This window comes from Tamandua tetradactyla, chromosome X (genome assembly GCF_023851605.1).
Source record: "Tamandua tetradactyla isolate mTamTet1 chromosome X, mTamTet1.pri, whole genome shotgun sequence".
In the NCBI taxonomy this organism is placed as follows: domain Eukaryota; kingdom Metazoa; phylum Chordata; class Mammalia; order Pilosa; family Myrmecophagidae; genus Tamandua; species Tamandua tetradactyla.
Window position 1 is genome coordinate 18618257 of NC_135353.1, and position 20825 is coordinate 18639081.

The window sequence follows — 20825 nt, forward strand, 5'->3', positions numbered from 1 at the left end:
TTTTTAGAATATTTGACTCCCTCCAGAAAAAGAAATAAAAACAAAAAATAAAAAAATCGTATATCCCATACCCCTTACCCCTGCTTCTCATTGACCACCCGTATTTCAATGTTGGTTTGTTTTTAATAATGGCCATTCTGTTAGGTGTGAGATGGTATCTCATTGTGGCTTTGATTTACATTTCAGTAATAGCTTATGATATTGAGCATCTTTTCATGTGCTTATGGACCATTTGTATATCTTCTTTGAAGAAATGACTTTGCCTGTTTTTCAGGTTTGTCTTTGTTGTTGAATTGAGGTACAAGTACTTTTACTGTTATTCTTTTTGTGAGCTTCAGATATTCAGGAAATGATAATGATGGGAATACCATTTTACATGTATCAAAATTTGAAATGGGTTTTTCTTTTTATGTTTTTATTATTTTACTCTTGTTTTAGTTTTGCATTCTGTTAGGCTGTGTGGTTGGAGCCTTGAAGTACTGATCCATGGCTTCATTGACACATTACTGGTTTATGAATTTTTTTTTTTTTTTTTTACATGGGCAGGCACTGGGAATCGAACCTGGGTCCTCGGACTTGGCAGGCCAGCATTCTTACCTGCTGAGCCACCGTGGCCCGCCCTATGAAATTGTTTTAACTGTAAATTTTCTTTTCCTTTTTACTGTTATAGTATCAGCTAACACTGGAGTGATAAGTTCCAGACACCCTTTTAAGTGCTTTCTAAGGATTAGTTCAATATCCACATTTGGGCCTTGCAGACACCACCGCCAGTCCCCTGCCAGCAACCATGGTCAGCCCCAATGTGTTCTTCGACACATTGAACCTAACACAAGCAGTTCCCAGTTTTTCATCTACACTGCTAAGATTGAGTGGTTGGATAGTATTTTAGTTTATAAAAGCTGCTGGAATGCAATATACCAGAAATGGAATGGCTTTTAAAAAGGGGAATTTGGCTGTGAAAATGTTCAAATTAAGACAAGGCTATAAAAATGTCCAAACTAAGGCATCTGGGGAAGATACCTTGGTTTAAGAAGGCTAATGACATTCGGGGTTTCTCAGCTGGAAAGGCATATGGCATCTGCTAGCTTTTTCTCTAGGCTTCTTCAGTGGCTTCTGTGGGGGAATTTTCTTTATGTATCTCCATAGGTCTCTGGCTGTGTGGGCTCTGTCAGCTCTAAACCTTTTTCTAAAATGGTTCCCTCTTAAATTGCTCCATAAGCAAACCCCACCGTGAATGGGTGGAGACACATCTCCATGGAAACCATCTAATCAAAAGTTACTACCCACAATTGGGTGAGTCACATCTCCATAGAAACAGTAAAAAAGATCCCACCCAGCAAAATCGAATGAGGATTAAAGGACATGGTTTTTCTGGGGTACACAACAGATTCAAACTGGCACAGATGGCAAGCGTGTGGTGTTTGGCAAAATGAAATAAATCATGAATATTGTGGAAACCATAGAATGCTTTGAGTCCAGGAATGGCAAGACCAGCAAGAAGATCACCATTGCTGACTGTGGACAAATCTAATAAATCTGATTTATGCTTTGTCTTAACCACCATACCATTTCTTCTGTAGTCGGGAGAGCATCCCACCTCCCCTGGCCTCTGTCAGTATCTTATCATTGTGCTCTCCCTACAATTCTTTGGGTTCTACATTACCCTTCCCTTCCAAGTCTAGCTGGATTGCAGAGTTAAATTTATGATTATGAAATAAAAACTCAACCAAAAAAATCCACATTTTCTTAGGATTATGTGAAGGAGAATAAACATATCTAAAGTATCTATAGACCAGGAATGAAGACCCTACTATAAATAACTATCATTTTCTAACTTCTCCCTTATGTAAAATCAAGTGGACTATTAGATGTCTTTAAGGCTCCATGGATCTTAGAACTGGTAAAGGACCTTAGAGACCTTTCACTAGTCCAACTTCTTCATTTCATAGCCAGGGAAATAGACAGGTGGCTTGTCCAAGAATATTCAGTGAATGAGAATTCCGAAATATAGAGTTCCAGGCTGAGCTCTGTTACCTGTGTCCTCACTTTCCTCATCTGTGAACTGCGAGGGTTGCTGGGTGATCCATTATCTAATCCATCTTCCAGCTTTATAATCTTGTGCTAGGTTGTAATAGGCTTCGCCGTCTTCTCTCTGCAGGTCTTTATCTCTTGATTGCTCATTCAACTGTGCTCCACCCAAAGTTTCACTTTCTCTTTTAATCATTATAAGTTTGAACTGAATTGTTTACACTTTGGGTGGGAATGATGACATAGATTTTGGGAAGTGCGGTCCATGGGCTTTTTAAAGTCACACACCATACAGTCCTTTCAAAGTGTATAGTCAGTGGCTTTTAATATAGTCACAGAGTTGTGTATTGATCACGTTCAATTTTAGAATATTTTCATTACTCCACAGGGAAAAAAAAATTCCCTTTAGCAGTCACCTCTCAGAATCCCTCTATCATTCCCCAGCCCTGTATAACCCACAAATCTAATTGTCTCTGTAAATTTTATATGAATGGAAACAAACAATATGTAGTACTTTGTGTCTGGTTTCTTTCATTTAATGTAATGTTATTTTTAATTTTTTTTTAATTAGAGAAGTTGTAGGCTTCCAGAAAAGTTATGTAAAAAACACAACATGCCCATATATCCTCCTATTATTGTATTAGTGTGGTACTTTTGTTAAAACCAATGAAAGAATATTAAAATAATACTGTTAACTGTAGTCCATAGTTTACATTAGTTATATTTTTCCCTTATACTACCCTATTATTAGCTTGTAATAGTGCTGTACGTTTGTTATAATTCATGGAGGAACATTCTTGTACTTTTAACCACAGTCCATTGTCCACAGCAGCATTTACCGTGTTATCCAGGCCCATGTTTTGTCTTCTAACTTTATTCTAATAACATGACCCAAAACTTCCCTCTTCCATCACATTTACAAACATAATTCAGCCCTGATAATTATTCTCATAATAATGTGCTACCATCACCACTATCTATTTCCCCTTTCCCTATCCCCATTCTAACTAGATTCTAACTCTGTGAGTTTGCTTTTTATAATTAGTTCATATCAGTGAACATGGATGAACCTTGAGAACATTATGTTGAGTGAAATAAACCAGATACAAAAGTACAAATATTATATGATCTCACTAATATGAACTAAATATAATGAACAAACTCATGGAGTTAATATCTAGCATATTGGTTACCAGAAGATAAAATGAGGGTAGAGACTGGGGAGCTGATGCTTAATTTGCACAGAATTTTTAATAACATTGATTATAAATGTTTGGAAATGGATAGAGGTGATGGGACACATTACTGTGGGTGTAATTAACAGCATTGACTAGTGTGTGTGATTCTGATTGAAAGGGGAAGTTTAGGGTCATGTATGTCACTAGAAGGAAAGCTAGAGGAGAAACATGGGACTGTATAATACCGTGAGCCCTGTTGTGGATGATGGACTATGGTTAATAGTATGAATATAAGAATATTCTTCCATGAAATAGAACAAATGTATGTTACTATTACAAGATGTTAATAATAGGGTGGTATATGGAAAAAATATACCTAATGCAAACTATGGACTACAATTAACAGATATTTTAATGTTCTACCATGAATTGAAACAAAGGTACCATATTAATGCAGAGTGTTTTTCTTTTTGGAGTAATGAAAGTGTTCTAAAATTGCTTGGTGATGAAAGCACAACTCTGTGATTATACTGAGAGTCATTGATTGTACATATTGGATATGATGTGTGAATGAAATTGCTTTAATTAAAAACAAAAAGCTGTGATCAGTGCCTGGCTCTGCCCCCTCCCCCCTCATTATTGGGAAAGAAGGTTTTTATATCCCTTTCTGTCCGCAGCAGCTAACCAGGGACAGGACCCCAAAGTGGCCTGCATCAAGAGTGGGGGATGGGCCTCAGCAGCCGCCACAGAGCTAACTACTCATAGTTCTTTACGGCAGTTCTCAGCCTCTTCCTCCTGCTCTTTTCTGAATGCTGTCCAGTGTTATTCTGGTCTCTGGAGTCCCAGAACAGTTGTTTCAGACAGTTCTTGCCTGTTTACTAGCCGTTTTGGAGGGGGAGTGAGTCCTGGCGCTACTTACTCTGCCATCTTTCCCTAAAGTTCCCCTCTGTCCATGGGCTTATGATCCTGGTTGTACTTTTTGGTTTTACACTAACCGGCATGATTGGTGATCGAATGTAGACATGTGCCTTTGTCAGTACTATGCTCTAGAATTAATTAACCTCGACCCTGATTATATTATCCTCTTAGCTGTCAGCACTAATGGAGGAGAGCATTTGTGTTGATGCTAGAATATGATGGGCAGGCTTCCTAGGGAGAACCACCACTGCCTTTTATTGCCAGTGGCCACTTACTATTATTTCCCGAGGACGCTCTTACTCATCCCTACTCATGAACACAGTTAGTTGCATGATTGTGAATAGAGAGAGGCAACCAGTGGATTGACTGAGTGACAGCTGCTAGGAAGTGGTGGGGACAGTAAGTAGAAAATTCATGTGTGTATTTGAGAACCAAAAGAAGTTTGAAGCAGAATTGGGTACTATGTTTATTACAGCAAAAGACTCAACCAGGGGATAATAAGCCATAGCAAGGGAGCAATTTCATGAAATGGAATTTTGTAAATAAAATCTCCTTTAGAAGTGGTTTATTGTTCAAACTGTCCAGTTCTGATCCAACCCTGTACTGATAGTACCTTCCTGGTATGATATTGGATATTGTAATGTTTCATACAATGCAATGAACATAACCAACTTGTTATCTAAATAAAGAATTGATTTAAAAAAAAATCTCCTTTAGAAGTCATAATCATTTATTAGCTTAGTTTAGACCCTAGGCCTTGATGCAAAGTATCAGTCGGATATGTATTTATTATGTGTATGCATGTGTGTGTGTGTGTGTGTGTGTATCTCCAGTCTTTATCCCTATTTTGAAATGTAAGGCTGTGGAATTAAAATGTTCTTGTAGAAATTGTTTGGGATTAATAATTTTAATTAGTGGTGAAATTCATGTTGAGCCACCAAATGTCTTTTCTAGATACCTCATAGGTAGCTGGCATTGTGGAAGATTTTTGAGTAAATAGACTGAAAATTTCTGTCATGGTGCTGCCAGTAACCAGCTGTATAGCTTTAGACAAACACATTCTTTCTAAAAAACTTTCTTTTTAAAATGTAATGTTCAGTGAATATGTAAGTATATATGTAACATATATACACAGTAATAAAGCAAGCATCCATGAACCTTCTACCCAACTAGAGAACTAGATCATTACCAAAATATTTCCATCTACCTGTGTGCTCCAACACAAATGCAAATATAATATAATAGATAATATAATATTTTGTTTTCTTATTTTGAGCTTTATGCTATTTCTATAAAGCTCAAAATAAAGTTTAAAATAAATATTTATACTCAATTTTATATTGCAAAGATTCTTTATTAGGTTGTATATAGCTGTAGCATTCATCATCACCATTGGGAATATATCACAATTTATCCATTCTTTGTAGATCAACCTTTAGTTTATTTATGCTTTTTTTTCTGTTATGATGTGCTTCTGTAAACAATTTAATATGTGTCTTTTGGAGTATAAGTATAATATTTCACCTCCTCTCCCCTCCCCTATGTGAGTGTTTCATACATGCACACACAGAGGTATAATGATAGGTCTTCAAGTGTTTCAAGAAGAACAGGTGAAATTGTTCTCCAAAATGGTTGCATCAATGTGTAATCCCACTTGCAATGTATGAGTTCCCATTCTTCATATTTTTTCAATACTTGTTTGACTCGCTTTTTCCCAGTTCAATGTTTGTGAAATTTTATTTCATTCTGATCTTAATTTGCATCTCTTTGATTACTAATGAATGAAGCGTCTTTGCCATGTTTATGGTCCATTCTTATTTCCCCTCTAAAATGGCTGTTCATTACTTTTGATGATTGTTTTCTATCTGATTATTTTTCTTATGCTTACTTATAAGATCCCTTTTCACTTTCACTAATCCTTTCTTAGTTATATATGTTGTACATATCTTCTCTCAGTTTTGGCTTGTCCTTTCACTGTTTTTTTGCTTTTGGTGTTTTTTAATGAACAGAAGTTATTAATTTTAATGAATTAGTTAGATTTATCTTTTTCATTATGGCTTGTGCTTTAGTATCTTGCTTAACCAGTTCTTCCTTAATGCTGAAAGTGGATAGAATCTCCTATTTATTTTTTCAAAAATTTTAAAGTTTGCAAATTATTTTTTGATCCTTATTTTCCAGAGCTCTAAGATGAAGGGGTTAAATTAGGTGTTCTGTATCCACTTTTTCTTTGACATTGTGATCTGAAACAGATTTAGGATCTGTGTATTATTCTTATTTTTTTAATAATCTCTTCCACTATAAAGTTTCATGTTTACCCTTACTTCTCTTTCTCTCATTTCCCCCAACCTGTTCCTTCCTGTTTTCTTCAGAAAAGTAACCAGCTGAATTTTGCAATTTCTAAAGTTTCCATGTTGAAATAGCATTTTTCCATTGAAGTGTTATTGAGCTAATTGTAGATTCACATGGAGTTCTAAGAAATAATACAGAGATCTTGTGTCTCCTTTACTCAATCCCCCTCAGCCTCTTACAGAACTCTAGTACAATATCCCAACCAGGATATTGACACTGATACAATCCACTGATCTCATTTTGATGTCTCCAGATGCTATGAGCGTGTATGTATGTGTACGTATTTTACTCGATGCAATTTATCCTGTGTATCTGTAACTACAGATAAGATGCAGAACAAAACAGTATTTTTCTAAATCTTTGTTTCACTGAGTACCCACAGATTGTTCCAGAGTGTTCACTTTGGTGCCCACACAGTTCCCGAGATCCACCTCAGGTTGTATGGTCCCAAGCTGAAACCTTGACCTGGGAAAATAGAAAAACCTTTCATCCTAGGTCTCAGGTCCTGGGATGCCAATTAGCTTGCCCCCAAAATACAGTAATTATTTATTTTGAATTGTGTATGCTTATATGAGCCCTCATTTAAGACATTCTGGTAAATGCTGTTCTTTCTTTTCTTTTCATGGGCAGGCACCGGGAAATGAACCTAGGTTTCCGGCATGGCAGGCGAGAACTCTGCCTGCTGAGCCATGGTGGCTTGCCCAGTGCTGTTCTACTATACCAACAGGAGTCATTAAAATTCTACTTGATCTTTAGCAACTAAAAACTAGTAATGGAAAGGAAGAATGATACTCCTTCCCCATAAATAGAAACTTAAAATATTTTCTTGCAGGTAGTCAAGTACATTTGAAGATTTGCATTTATGGAGAACTATATATACTCTTAACTCATCTCTTGCTCAGAATACTTATAAATAAACAATCAGCATCTTTATTGCAGTTCATTCACTTATCCCTTTATAGACTTCTGTGCTAGGCATTGGAGACTCAGTGGTGAAGAAAAACAGAAGTGGTTCATGTTCTTTTGGAGCTTACAATCTAATTTACAATAGGAAGTAAATCAACAACTACTATAATTATTCATTTTCATAAGTATTTATGAATAAAGGGTATGGAGGTAATAACAGAAATAGGAGATGACATTTAAGTAGATGACTGAAGGAATGAGCAGCTCGTTCTGCAAAGGGGTTTAGGGGTAGAAATTAGAACCAGCTCTTTCAAAGTTTGACAAGAGCCAGGCATGTTTGAGAAACTGAAAGGCACATTCAGTGAAGGGGGTGGGGAGATGGCAGTGAAGGGATGAAGGAACTTCTAGGGTACTGTCTTGGGGGAAATTCATATTTTGTAATCAGAATTTGAGGCCGTGAGTGTGATTTGGAGATGTGGAAAGGTGATGCTAATGATGTTGTCTCTTTAATCAATTCACAAATATTCATTTAGCCTTGCTATGTGCCAGGCACTATTCTACCTGCTTGGGAAATATTGGTGAGTGATACAGCTAGAAATCTCTGCCCTCACAGATTTTACATTCTAATATAATGGGGGAGGCTACTGTTAGGGTAAAGGCTAAACTGATATAACAAAGAGATCTAAAATATAGTGGCCAGAAAAAGGCAGATGTTTATTCTTCTGGTATGTACCAGCCCAAGACAAATAGGTAGCCTCTCTTCCATGAGGTCATCCACGGACCCAGGGTAGTGGATCAGTTCTGCCCTTCCTCAATCTAGGGTTTTTGAGTTTCTGCCAGCTAAAATAAGAGAAGGAGTCTAGGGCAAGCTCCTTTAGGAAGATGACTGGAAAGTTTCATATGTCACTATGGTACACATAACGTTGGAGAAACCTTAGTCACAGGAGAAACCTTTCCTGTGGTCAACTGGGACCACAGGAAAATGTGGTTTTTAGCTGGAAAGCCAGGTGCTCTGGAAGAAAGGAGGAACAGATCAAGGAGGACAAACCAGTGGACACTTACAGGGAGGTAGACAATAAACAAGATAAATAACTATAATATGTTATATGCTAATGAGGGAAAAAAGGCAAAGAAGGAAGCTAGGAGGTGTCAAGCTGTGGAGTTTGCAGTTATTCATAGTGTGGCAAAGGAAGGAAGGCCTCATTGAGAAGGTGCCATTTGAATAAAACCCTGAATGAAATCTTGGGAGCCATACACCACCATTCTGGGTTGTTTTGGAGCCTACCATAAAATGCAGGGTTTTTGGTTTTTTTTTTTGAGAAGGTGATAAACTACTATTTTATGTCAAGAATCCTAAGTCCCACTTACATACAAATAAATCATAGAGGTGTATTTGCTGGTACACTGTTTGAATTTTGGAATATAAGTCCATACTGATAACAGATACAAATTGTTAGGTACTATTCAATGGTAGCCTGAAAACTAATTTACCATTACTTGTAAAAATGAATCATATGCGTCTAAATGAATATACATTTAACACTTGAATTACATTACACATTCTCACTCAGCAGTTTAAGTTAGCTTTTAGTTTTAACCATCTGATGTTGAACTCTTATTTGTTAAATGTGCACTGCCTAACACAGAGAACTGTGTAATAGAAAGCAAAACTGGTGATCTCTATTTGGTAGTTACCATGAAGGTGGCATTTATATTTAAACCTGCAGGTAATAGTGACCATCCTACCCAGGCAGAATAACTAAGGACAGTTATGAAACCTACAAAGGAAACCAGAGATATCCATCAGGAAAAAAAGGCCATGTGAGCCGAACTGTATGCACCCATATATTTCAGCAAGGGTAAGCAAGACAACATTACAGATTGTGTATCTTATTTACTTGAACCAAGAGTATGTTTTTCCTCTGAAAATCTTGCCAATGGATGCATTTCATTGCACATCGTAAAGTTTAAAGAATCAGCCCTAGTAACAAAATCATATTTAGAAGAAATGTTATGCATAATGAATTCAGAATCACTGTTTACTTTTTCTTTGTCTTTTTTCCCCCTGAACGTGTAGGTGTTTGAGTCTCTTGTGTTTGTTCTTTTGCACCAGAAATAGGCTGTTTGAAAACTTTCATTATCTTCATCATCATTCATTTCAGCCACTTCAGATTTTTGCCTCCCAAAAAATGTTGGTGTGCAAACTAGTGTGGGGCCCTGGCTATATCCCCAGTGCTCTCTGGCATGTTAGGAGTTCTGAAAACCTCTTGTTTCTTCTTGTTTGGGAAAATCTGGCTTTTCATAGATTTCTGAAGAATAGTGTTTGAAGCATTTATTTTTTCTCCTGTAAAATCAATGAAGGAAACTCATATGTTGTTCCTTTTTGAGCTCATTTCTTCCTTAGTAATTTTTCTTTGTTTTTAAGTAACTTCTCCAACAGTAGCCTTTCTATAATTGTCCATTTCTTATTATGCCATTTCACTGCTGGATGTGATGGCTTTGTAGATGGAACATCCCAGTCTTTGAAAAGTTCTTCATTTACTTTTTTTCTGATGCCTCAAACTCACACTTCAAGAGCCTGTCACCAAAAAGTAGTTGTTCATTGTTTCAGCAACTATCTTGGCAACGTCATCCAACTCGAACTCCACAAAGGCATAACCTTTGCTATTTCCAGTCTTTTTACTTCTGGACAATCTGAGTCTTGTGACAGTGCCACCCTGGGAGAAATATGCTTGGAGCTGGGGTTCAAAAAGGCCCTGAGGTTTGTGGCCCACATACATTATTCTGGCAGTAAATTTTTCTTGCTGGGTCACATGTAGGCGGACCTGCACCACCTGCTTCTGAAACTTGGCCTGCACCTGCGGGTCCAACGACAGGAGCAGCTTGAATGGCAGGGCCACAAACCTCCACCAGGTCCAAAGCACACCAGCCTATGTGCTCCCCCCGTGCTCCCTATACAGTTGGTTTTAACATCCTTCTATGTCAGACTTCATCTGAAAGTCTTTGGTTACTGGAAGGGGCTTTCTGACAAGGCCCAAGAGGGACTTACTGTAATGGATGCTAAATTAATGAATTATAATGCTAGGACCTGGACTGAGGCATCTGAACTGAGAGATTTTTATGTTGATAGACGTTTCAGTTAGCTGTCTAAGAAGGAAAGGATGAAGATCAACTCAATTTTACATAACTCTGCAACAAAATACAGTTCAGGGTGTGGCACACACTTAGTTTGTGCTTTTTTTGTGGGGATAGGTTTTTGTTTAAGGGTGGGAATTATTTATGATCAGTGTCTATGAAATTTCAGTACAGTTTTAAGAATGTGGCGACATAAAAGATTAAAAATATTTTCATTTTTGTCTTTGATCATCCAAATTGTGCTTAGTAGCCATTCCAATTACAGAAAGAAATACTTTCCAACCCTTCAGTATTTTCTTTCATTATATTTGAGTGCTGTTTTAAATATATTTCAATATAAAGTAAGTACATGAGCACTTTTTTTTCTTTATCATTACTTTTTTTCATCTTTTTTCTTTTTTAGCATAACTGATCTGTTTAATGGGACAAAAGAAAAATTTCTGCCTCTTTTTTCTTTAATGCTCTCCCCACCTCAACGCCCCTAGGTTGGGATACATAGGTTGTCTCTGAGATTTCTTATTTTTATAATAATCATTATCTTTCACCAGGGAACTTAGAGTTTAGAAAAAGAGAAAAGAGGACACATAGATGCATAATCAAAATACAAGACAGAGAGCGATAAAATGCTCTAAGAAAGGTAAAAATAAAATGCCCCCGTAGGGCAGAGACTGGAATCAGATGAGTAACCCTGTCATTTTTTCCTTCCACAATTGTGAAAGGAGACAATAAGGTTAACTTTGCTCTCAAAAGGACTTTTCCCTTCTTGGGAAAGCAAAGCATTTGATCTGTGATCCTTTGTATTTTTGTGAGTCCAGCTTTTTCCTAGGCAAAACGTCCCATTTTTTTTCTCCCCTCTCATGCTACACCATTGAAAAAAAACTCAAGTCAGACTGGTAGAAGCACTGGGAATCATTTTACAGCATTTTGTAGAGGCATGGAAATTATCCTTAAATCTTTCCTTCTTCCCCACACCCCATCTTACTGAGGCCGTTACTAAATTTCACGTACTGTACCTCCTAAATATTTCTTGGATCTACTCTTGACTCTTAATCCATTCTCTGTAAAGCAGCTAGTACAATTCTTTTTTTTTTTTGTATGTTGTATGGTGGGGTCACATTTCATTCTTTTTCTATGTGAGTATCCCGTTATTGCAGTACCATTTGTTTTTGTTGGTTTCTTTCTTTGTTTGGGAAGTGCATGGGCCAGGAATCAACCCGGGTCGCCCACGTGGTAGACCAATTCTTTTACATTAAAAAACCCAAAGTTTAAGTCAGTTTCATGCTAAGAATCCCTAGTGCCTCCCTTTGCTCTTAAGTAAGATGAAATTCTTCACCCTTTGTACAAAGCCCTGCCCTTTACTGGAATACCTTTGACCTCTGCCCTTCTGCACTGGTCTTCCCTCAGGGCTCAACCCTTCTACTGCCGTTGCACCCACCTTGTAGAATGCTCTCCCCAGGGACCCCATTCCTACTCCTTCATAACTACGCTCAAGCATCACTTCCCTGGCCCCAGCTGAGATTCTCTTGGGCACAGGATCCTATAGCACCTTGTACTTCTCTTATGTAGCTCTTCCTGCAATTGTAATTAATAATGAATCATATAACTAGTTCTTAACTGCCTTTCCATCTAGAACAAGCTCTAAGGGGGCATGTGTGCTTTTGCTTATGTGCTGCTGTATACCCAGTGCCAGTGCTTAGTATAGTGCTGGCCACCAAAGGAAATGCTTAATAAATACTTGCCGAAGAAAAAGAGCAGAAAATTTCCAAATTGTGTACATTTGGTTTTGGATTTTATTTCAGTGCTAACATTTGGTCATGGGTTTTCTCATATTGTGGGAATGTTTACAAAAGGCAAGGAAGGGGACATCAACATGACCTGGGAGCTGATAGAAGTTCAAATTCTTGGGCCTCTGATTCAGATATGCATTTGAATCTCAAGGAGTTGTGCCCATTAATCTGTTGTAGCCAGCCCTCCAGGCGATGCTGATGATTAGTGTTCTTTAAAAGTAATAACTGAAGGAAGAATCTGGCTAACTAAAGTGTGATGCGCAATTTATATCTACTTAGAAAATTAAATACATTATGAAATTAAGGAAGAAACCACTTTTTGCCCACTATTTAAACAATCAGTGTCTTCAGATGTCAAGTAAAAAGTAAACAAGCTCTACTTAATTGGTCAGCCCAATTAAGTCATGCTTTTTAAAAATAACATAGGTACTTTCCAATCAACCCCCTCTGCATTCTAATTTGAATCTAGTGCCATCCAAATCCAGGAAATGCTTCTAAAACTGATAATAGCTAATTCTCTGTCAACCATTGGAGTGTTTTGCCTTTTTTTAAATGTTTATTACACTGGGACAAACGATAGTTTTGTTAAACCTTAGGTTTTTGTACTTTCGGGATTTATAACAAGCATTTTGAAGCATTAGCAAGGTTTGGATATGCATATTCTTGGTGTGTTTTGATTCCAGGACTGTGTTACAGCATTAAGCTATTTCTGCTGTATTGAGTGCTTGGTGAAAGGCCACTCGTCCTTCATTCTGCTGTTGAATTTCTTTTTCTTTTTTCCAAAGAGGGAAAGAGTTTATTGCTAGGTTTAAAGCAGGAGAATAGATGGCTTAGTAGACCAAAAATCTGTCTCCCTTAGTCTAGGGGATTTGGGGTTCAAGGGTTTTTTTGGATTCAAGCAAGGGGAGATGGAATTATAACCATTACAATAATAAGTATACACAGGGCTAAGACTAGGCTACAATAGCCAAATCAATAGTAAGTATAAACGAGGGTGAGACTAGCCTCCAATAACCGTTACGATAGCAAGTGTAAGTAAGAACAAATGTAAAGGGGTGAAGTTGGCCTGGAACAAGTTAATGGCTGACTCGGGTTCCTCCATTAGTATTTGGGCTTTGCCCTTACAATTTACTTTGGGAAAAAAAAAAGACTAGATAAAGGGGGTAACAGCTCCTATAATCACAAAGGCATAGGATAAGGGCTTTTACAATCATTATCAGATATCAGGACAGCCGAATTATAGTTCAAAGATTTCAGAATTAAAGTTCAGAGAGAAAAAACTTTTCTCTCTCTAATACACCAGAAAGAAAAAAGAAGTATTTATATAATGATACAGTAGTCATAATCATCCTTTAAATCCTAATTTCTTGGTTACAATTTATCCCTCTTATTTGACAGTTCTCTCAATTTTGAGGAATATTTGGGCAATGACTTTTCTAATTTTTTCATGCTGTAAAGGGGCATTGACATTATGGGGAAGAGGGATGGAACTGGTTGTTGTTCTTGGAGAGACCAGTACTTCTGGTTTTCAGGACTTAATGGTATAGGAACAGTCTGGAGGCTTTAAGTCCCTGAAAAACAAAATTAAGTAAAATGTATATAGAGCCCAGGGTATCTTGAAGGGGTTCCAGGAACACTGTTGGTTGGGGCTTACCATACTGTGGCAGTTTGCAATATCTGGCTGAAACTTGTGTAAGAGTAACCTTCAGAATGACCTCTCAACTCGATTTAGAATCTTAGCCATTGAAACTTTATTTCTTTCCCCTCTTTTGGCCAACCAATTCCACAATGCCAGGGCCAGCCTCAACTCTGGGAGTCATGTCCCATGCTGTCAGGGCCAGGCTTATCCCTGGGAGTCATGTCCCATGTTTCCAGGGAGACTTACAGCTCTGGAAAGCATGTCCCACAGTGGGTGGGATGGGGTCTGAATTTGTCTTAGAGAGAGAGAGAGAGACCATATCTGAGTAAAAAAGGAGGTTTTCTAGTGCTGACTTTTTTTTAGAATTTTTTTTATTGTATAATATAACATATATACTAATCAAAGAAAGAAAAAAGCAATGGTTTTCAAAACACTCCTTAACAAGTAGTTACAGGACAGATCCCAGAGTTTGTCATGGGCTACCATACCATCATCTTAGATTTTTCCTTCTAGCTGCTCCAGAATATAGGAGGCTAGAAGGAATAAGCATTTTTTTATCATCACAATCGACTTTTTTTTTTGTAAAAAGTAACATATGCAAAAAAACAATAAATTTCAAAGCACAGCACAACAATTACTTGTAGAACAGATTTCAGAGTTTGCTATGGGTTACAGTTCCACAATTTTAGGTTTTTACTTCTAGCTACGCTAAGATACTGGAGACTAAAAGAAATATCAATGTAATGATTCAGCAATCAGATTCATTTGTTAAATCCTACCTTCTCTGTATAACTCCACCATTCTGGTGATGACTCTTAGGCATTAGCTATAAGTTGGCTCAGCTTTGCCATTTCAGAAATAATTTTTATAAGGGCAGGCCTCAAGGATAAGGGCTTGGCTTATTACATTGGGAGCTCCTATTGCTTAAGAGAATATCAGGAATTCCTAGGTGGGGAAACTTAGTAGTTCTACATTTTCTCCAGTCCCTCAAGGGACTTTGCAAATACTTTTTCATTGTTGCTCAGAATACTCTGAAATGCATCAGGGTATAATACTAACTTGTACAAAATGATAAGATTTTATTCCTTATTCTAGCTCTGCTCTCTGTCAGATTCAGTTGAATTAGGTTGTTTAAATAAACTGACTAGATTAAATTAGGTAGTGTGCTACAGAAAATTTAAATTTTGGACAAAGTAAACATCTCTTTTTTTGTTCCCCTACAGAAATTAAAGTTTTCAAATACAGACAGTATTATAATTTACACTGTATCCTTATTTACTTCAGTCTAACCAGCTCAAATTCATTCACCTCTTTAATTGAAGTCTGATTTCTTTTTCAGTTTCTTTAACAGTTGCTGTTAGAGTAATGCTGACCTTCAGAGCTGGAGAACTCTAATTTTGAGTATCAGGTGTCACACAAATGCTTAAAGTTCCAGGGAACTACTAGGTTTTACAAAGAGCAAAGCATCTCAGATTTTAGAAATAACAATTACACCTCAAAAGTAAATGTGACTGCTCTAAGAACTTATAATTTAAGTCCTAATTTTCTTATACACATTTTTAAACATTTTTTATTGTGAAATATACAAAAAAGCAATAAGCTTTAAAGTATATTGTAACAAGTATTTATGGAACAGATTTCAAGTTTGGTATAGGTTGCAGTTCCACAATTTTCCTTCTAGCTGTTCCAAGACACTGGAGGCTAGAAAGAAATATCAGTGTAACGATTCAGCAGTTATACTCATTTGTTAAATCCTATTTCTCTCTTATAACTCCTCCTCCTCCTTTCATCCTTCTCCTTTAAACATAACAACATACAAACACAAACATTCTTGCCATATGATCACTCCATTCTTGGTATATAATCAATAACTCACAGTGTCATCACATAGTTGTATATTCATCACCATGATAATTTCTTAGAACATTTGCATCAATTCAGAAAAAGAAATAAAAAGAAAAAGAAAAGATTCATACATACTATACTGGTTTAAAAGGATGTATGCCCCTTAGAAAAGCCATGTTTTAATCAAAATCCCATTTCATAAAGGTAGAATAATCCCTATTCAATACTGTATGTTTGAAACTGTAATCAGATCATCTCCGTGGATGATGTGATTTAGTCAAGAGTGGTTGTTAAGCTGGATTAGGTGACGACATGTCTCCACCTATTTTGGTGGGTCTTGATTGGTTTATTGGAGTCCTATAAAAGAGGAAACGTTTTGGAGAATGGGAGATTCAAAGAGAGCAGCACCACAAAGCAGAGCGTCCACAAGCCAGCGACCTTTGGAGATGAAGAAGGAAAATGCTTCCTGGGGAGCTTCATGAAACCGCAAGCCAGGAGAGAAAGCTAGCAGATGACGCTGTGCCCGCCATGTGCCCTTCCAGCTGAGAGAGAAACTGACTGTGTTCACCATGTGCCTTCTCACTTAAGAAAGAAACCTTGAACTTCATTGGCCTTCTTGAACGAAGGTATCTTTTCCTGGATGGATGCCTTTGATTGGACGTTTCTATAGACTTTTTTTTTTTTTTTTTATTAATTAATGGAAAAAAAGAAAAAAAAAGAAATTAACCCAACATTTAGAAATACCATTCTACATATGCAATCAGTAATTCTTAACATCATCACATAGATGCATGATCATTGTTTCTTAGTACATTTGCATCGGTTTAGAATAACTAGCAACACAACAGAAAAAGATATAGAATGTTAATATAGAGAAAAAAATGAAAGTAATAACAGTAGTAAAAAAAAAAAGACAAACAAACAACCAGACAGATAAAAAACAAACAAACAATCGAAAAAAACAAAAACCTATAGCTCAGATGCAGCTTCATTCAGTGTTTTAACATGATTACTTTACAATTAGGTATTATTGTGCTGTCCATTTTTGAGTTTTTGTATCTAGTCCTGTTGCACAGTCTGTATGCCTTCAGCTCCAATTGTCCATTATCTTACCCTGTTTCTAACTCCTCCTGGACTCTGTTACCAATGACATATTCCAAGTTTATTCTCGAATGTCGGTTGACATCAGTGGGACCATACGGTATTTGTCCTTTAGTTTTTGGCTAGACTCACTCAGCATAATGTTCTCTAGGTCCATCCATGTTATTGCCTGCTTCATAAGTTTATCCTGTCTTAAAGCTGCGTAATATTCCATCGTATGTATATACCACAGTTTGTTTAGGCACTCGTCTGTTGATGGACATTTTGGCTGTTTCCATCTCTTTGCAATTGTAAATAACGCTGCTATAAACACTGGTGTGCAAATGTCCGTTTGTGTCTTTGCCCTTAAGTCCTTTGAGTAGATTCCCAGCAATGGTATTGCTGGGTCGTATGGCAATTCTATATTCAGCTTTTTGAGGAATCGCCAAACTGCCTTCCACAGTGGTTGCACCATTTGACATTCCCACCAACAGTGAATAAGTGTGCCTCTTTCTCCACATCCTCTCCAGCACTTGTCATTTTCTGTTTTGTTGATAATGGCCATTCTGGTGGGTGTGAGATGATATCTCATTGTGGTTTTGATTTGCATTTCTCTAATGGCCAGGGACATTGAGCATCTCTTCATGTGCCTCTTGGCCATTTGTATTTCCTCTTCTGAAAGGTGTCTGTTCAAGTCTTTTTCCCATTTTGTAATGGGGTTGGCTGTCTTTTTGTTGTTGAGTTGAACAATCTCTTTATAAATTCTGGATACTAGACCTTTATCTGATATGTCATTTCCAAATATTGTCTCCCATTGTGTAGGCTGTCTTTCTACTTTCTTGATGAAGTTCTTTGATGCACAAAAGTGTTTAATTTTGAGGAGGTCCCATTTATTTATTTCCTTCTTCAGTGCTCTTGCTTTAGGTTTAAGGTCCATAAAACCGCCTCCAATTGTAAGTTTCATAAGATATCTCCCAACATTTTCCTCTAATTGTTTTATGGTCTTAGACCTAATGTTTAGATCTTTGATCCATTTTGAGTTAACTTTTGTATAGGGTGTGAGATATGGGTCTTTCCTTCTTTTGCATATGGATATCCAGTTCTCTAGGCACCATTTATTGAAGAGACTGTTCTATCCCAGGTGAGTTGGCTTGACTGCCTTATCAAAGATCAAATGTCCATAGATGAGAGGGTCTATATCTGAGCACTCTATTCGATTCCATTCGTCGATATATCTGTCTTTATGCCAATACCATGCTGTTTTGACCACTGTGGCTTCATAATATGCCTTAAAGTCAGGCAGCGCGAGACCTCCAGCTTCGTTTTTTTTCCTCAAGATGTTTTTAGCAATTCGGGGCACCCTGCCCTTCCAGATAAATTTGCTTATTGGTTTTTCTATTTCTGAAAAATAAGTTGTTGGGATTTTGATTGGTATTGCATTGAATCTGTAAATCAATTTAGGTAGGATTGACATCTTAACTATATTTAGTCTTCCAATCCATGAACACGGTATGCCCTTCCATTCTATTTAGGTCTTCTGTGATTTCTTTTAACAGTTTTTTGTAGTTTTCTTTATATAGGTTTTTTGTCTCTTTAGTTAAATTTGTTCCTAGGTATTTTATTCTTTTAGTTGCAATTGTAAATGGGATTCGTTTCTTGATTTCCCCCTCAGCTTGTTCATTACTAGTGTATAGAAATGCTACAGATTTTTGAATGTTGATCTTGCAACCTGCTACTTTGCTGTACTCATTTATTAGCTCTAGTAGTTTTGTTGTGGATTTTTCCGGGTTTTCGACATATAGTATCATATCGTCTGCAAACAGTGATAGTTTTACTTCTTCCTTTCCAATTTTGATGCCTTGTTTTTCTTTTTCTTGTCTAATTGCTCTGGCTAGAACCTCCAACACAATGTTGAATAATAGTGGTGATAGTAGACATCCTTGTCTTGTTCCTGATCTTAGGGGGAAAGTTTTCAATTTTTCCCCATTGAGGATGATATTAGCTGTGGGTTTTTCATATATTCCCTCTATCATTTTAAGGAAGTTCCCTTGTATTCCTATCTTTTGAAGTGTTTTCAACAGGAAAGGATGTTGAATCTTGTCAAATGCCTTCTCTGCATCAATTGAGATGATCATGTGATTTTTCTGCTTTGATTTGTTGATATGGTGTATTACATTAATTGATTTTCTTATGTTGAACCATCCTTGCATACCTGGGATGAATCCTACTTGGTCATGATGTATAATTCTTTTAATGTGTTGTTGGATACGATTTGCTAGAATTTTATTGAGGATTTTTGCATCTATATTCATTAGAGAGATTGGTCTATAGTTTTCTTTTTTTGTAATATCTTTGCCTGGTTTTGGTATGAGGGGGATGTTGGCTTCATAGAATGAATTAGGTAGCTTTCCCTCCGCTTCGATTTTTTTGAAGAGTTTGAGGAGAGTTGGTACTAATTCTTTCTGGAATGTTTGATAGAATTCAGATGTGAAGCCGTCTGGTCCTGGACTTTTCTTTTTAGGAAGCTTTTGAATGACTGATTCAATTTCTTTACTTGTGATTGGTTTGTTGAGGTCATCTGTTTCTTCTTGAGTCAAAGTTGGTTGTTCATGTCTTTCCAGGAACCCGTCCATTTCCTCTAAATTGTTGTATTTATTAGTGTAAAGTTGTTCATAGTATCCTGTTATTACCTCCTTTATTTCTGTGAGGTCAGTAGTTATGTTTCCTCTTCCATTTCTGATCTTATTTATTTGCATCCTCTCTCTTCTTCTTTTTGTCAATCTTGCTAAGGGCCCATCAATCTTATTGATTTTCTCATAGAACCAACTTCTGGCCTTATTGATTTTCTCTATTGTTTTCAATTTCATTTATTTCTGCTCTAACCTTTGTTATTTCTTTCCTTTTGCTTGCTTTGGGATTAGTTTGCTGTTCTTTCTCCAGTTCTTCCAAATGGATAGTTAATTCCTGAATTTTTGCCTTTTCTTCTTTTCTGATATAGGCATTTAGGGCAATAAATTTCCCTCTTAGCACTGCCTTTGCTGCGTCCCATAAGTTTTGATATGTTGTGTTTTCATTTTCATTCGCCTCGAGGTATTTGCTAATTTCTCTAGCAATTTCTTCTTTGACCCACTCGTTGTTTAGGAGTGTGTTGTTGATCCTCCACGTATTTGTGAATTTTCTGGCACTCCGCCTATTATTGATTTCCAACTTCATTCCTTTATGATCCGAGAAAGTGTTGTGTATGATTTCAATCTTTTTAAATTTGTTAAGACTTGCTTTGTGACCCAGCATATGGTCTATCTTTGAGAATGATCCATGAGCACTTGAGAAAAAGGTGTATCCTGCTGTTGTGGAATGTAATGTCCTATAGATGTCTGTTAAGTCTAGCTCATTTATAGTAATATTCAGATTCTCTATTTCCTTATTGATCCTCTGTCTAGATGTTCTGTCCATTGATGAGAGTGGTGAATTGAAGTCTCTAACTATTATGGTATATGAGTCTATTTCCCTTTTCAGTGTTTGCAGTGTATTCCTCATGTATTTTGGGGCATTCTGGTCCGGTGCGTAAATATTTATGATTGTTATGTCTTCTTGTTTAATTGTTCCTTTTATTAGTATATAGTGTCCTTCTTTGTCTCTTTTAACTGCTTTACATTTGAAGTCTCATTTGTTGGATATTAGTGTAGCCACTCCTGCTCTTATCTGGTTGTTATTTGCATGAGATATCTTTTCCCAACCTTTCACTTTCAACCTATGTTTATCTTTGGGTCTAAGATGTGTTTCCTGTAGACAGCATATAGAAGGATCCTGTTTTTTAATCCATTCTGCCAATCTGTGTCTTTTGATTGGGAAATTCAGTCCATTGACATTTAGTGTTATTACTGTTTGGATAATATTTTCCTCTAACATTTTGCCTTTTGTATTATATATATCATATCTGATTTTCCTTCTTTCTACACT

The 20825-nt window shown here is 36.8% G+C and overlaps 1 protein-coding gene and 1 pseudogene across 3 annotated transcripts in view; one reads left to right on the top strand and one right to left on the bottom strand.

Annotated features, from left to right (window-relative positions):
• ATP11C (ATPase phospholipid transporting 11C (ATP11C blood group)) overlaps window positions 1-20825 on the top strand; it is a 238345-nt gene that overhangs the window by 13039 nt on the left and 204481 nt on the right. The gene's annotated exons all lie outside the window — the stretch shown is intronic.
• Window positions 9419-11979, bottom strand: LOC143670896 (MKI67 FHA domain-interacting nucleolar phosphoprotein pseudogene; annotated as a pseudogene).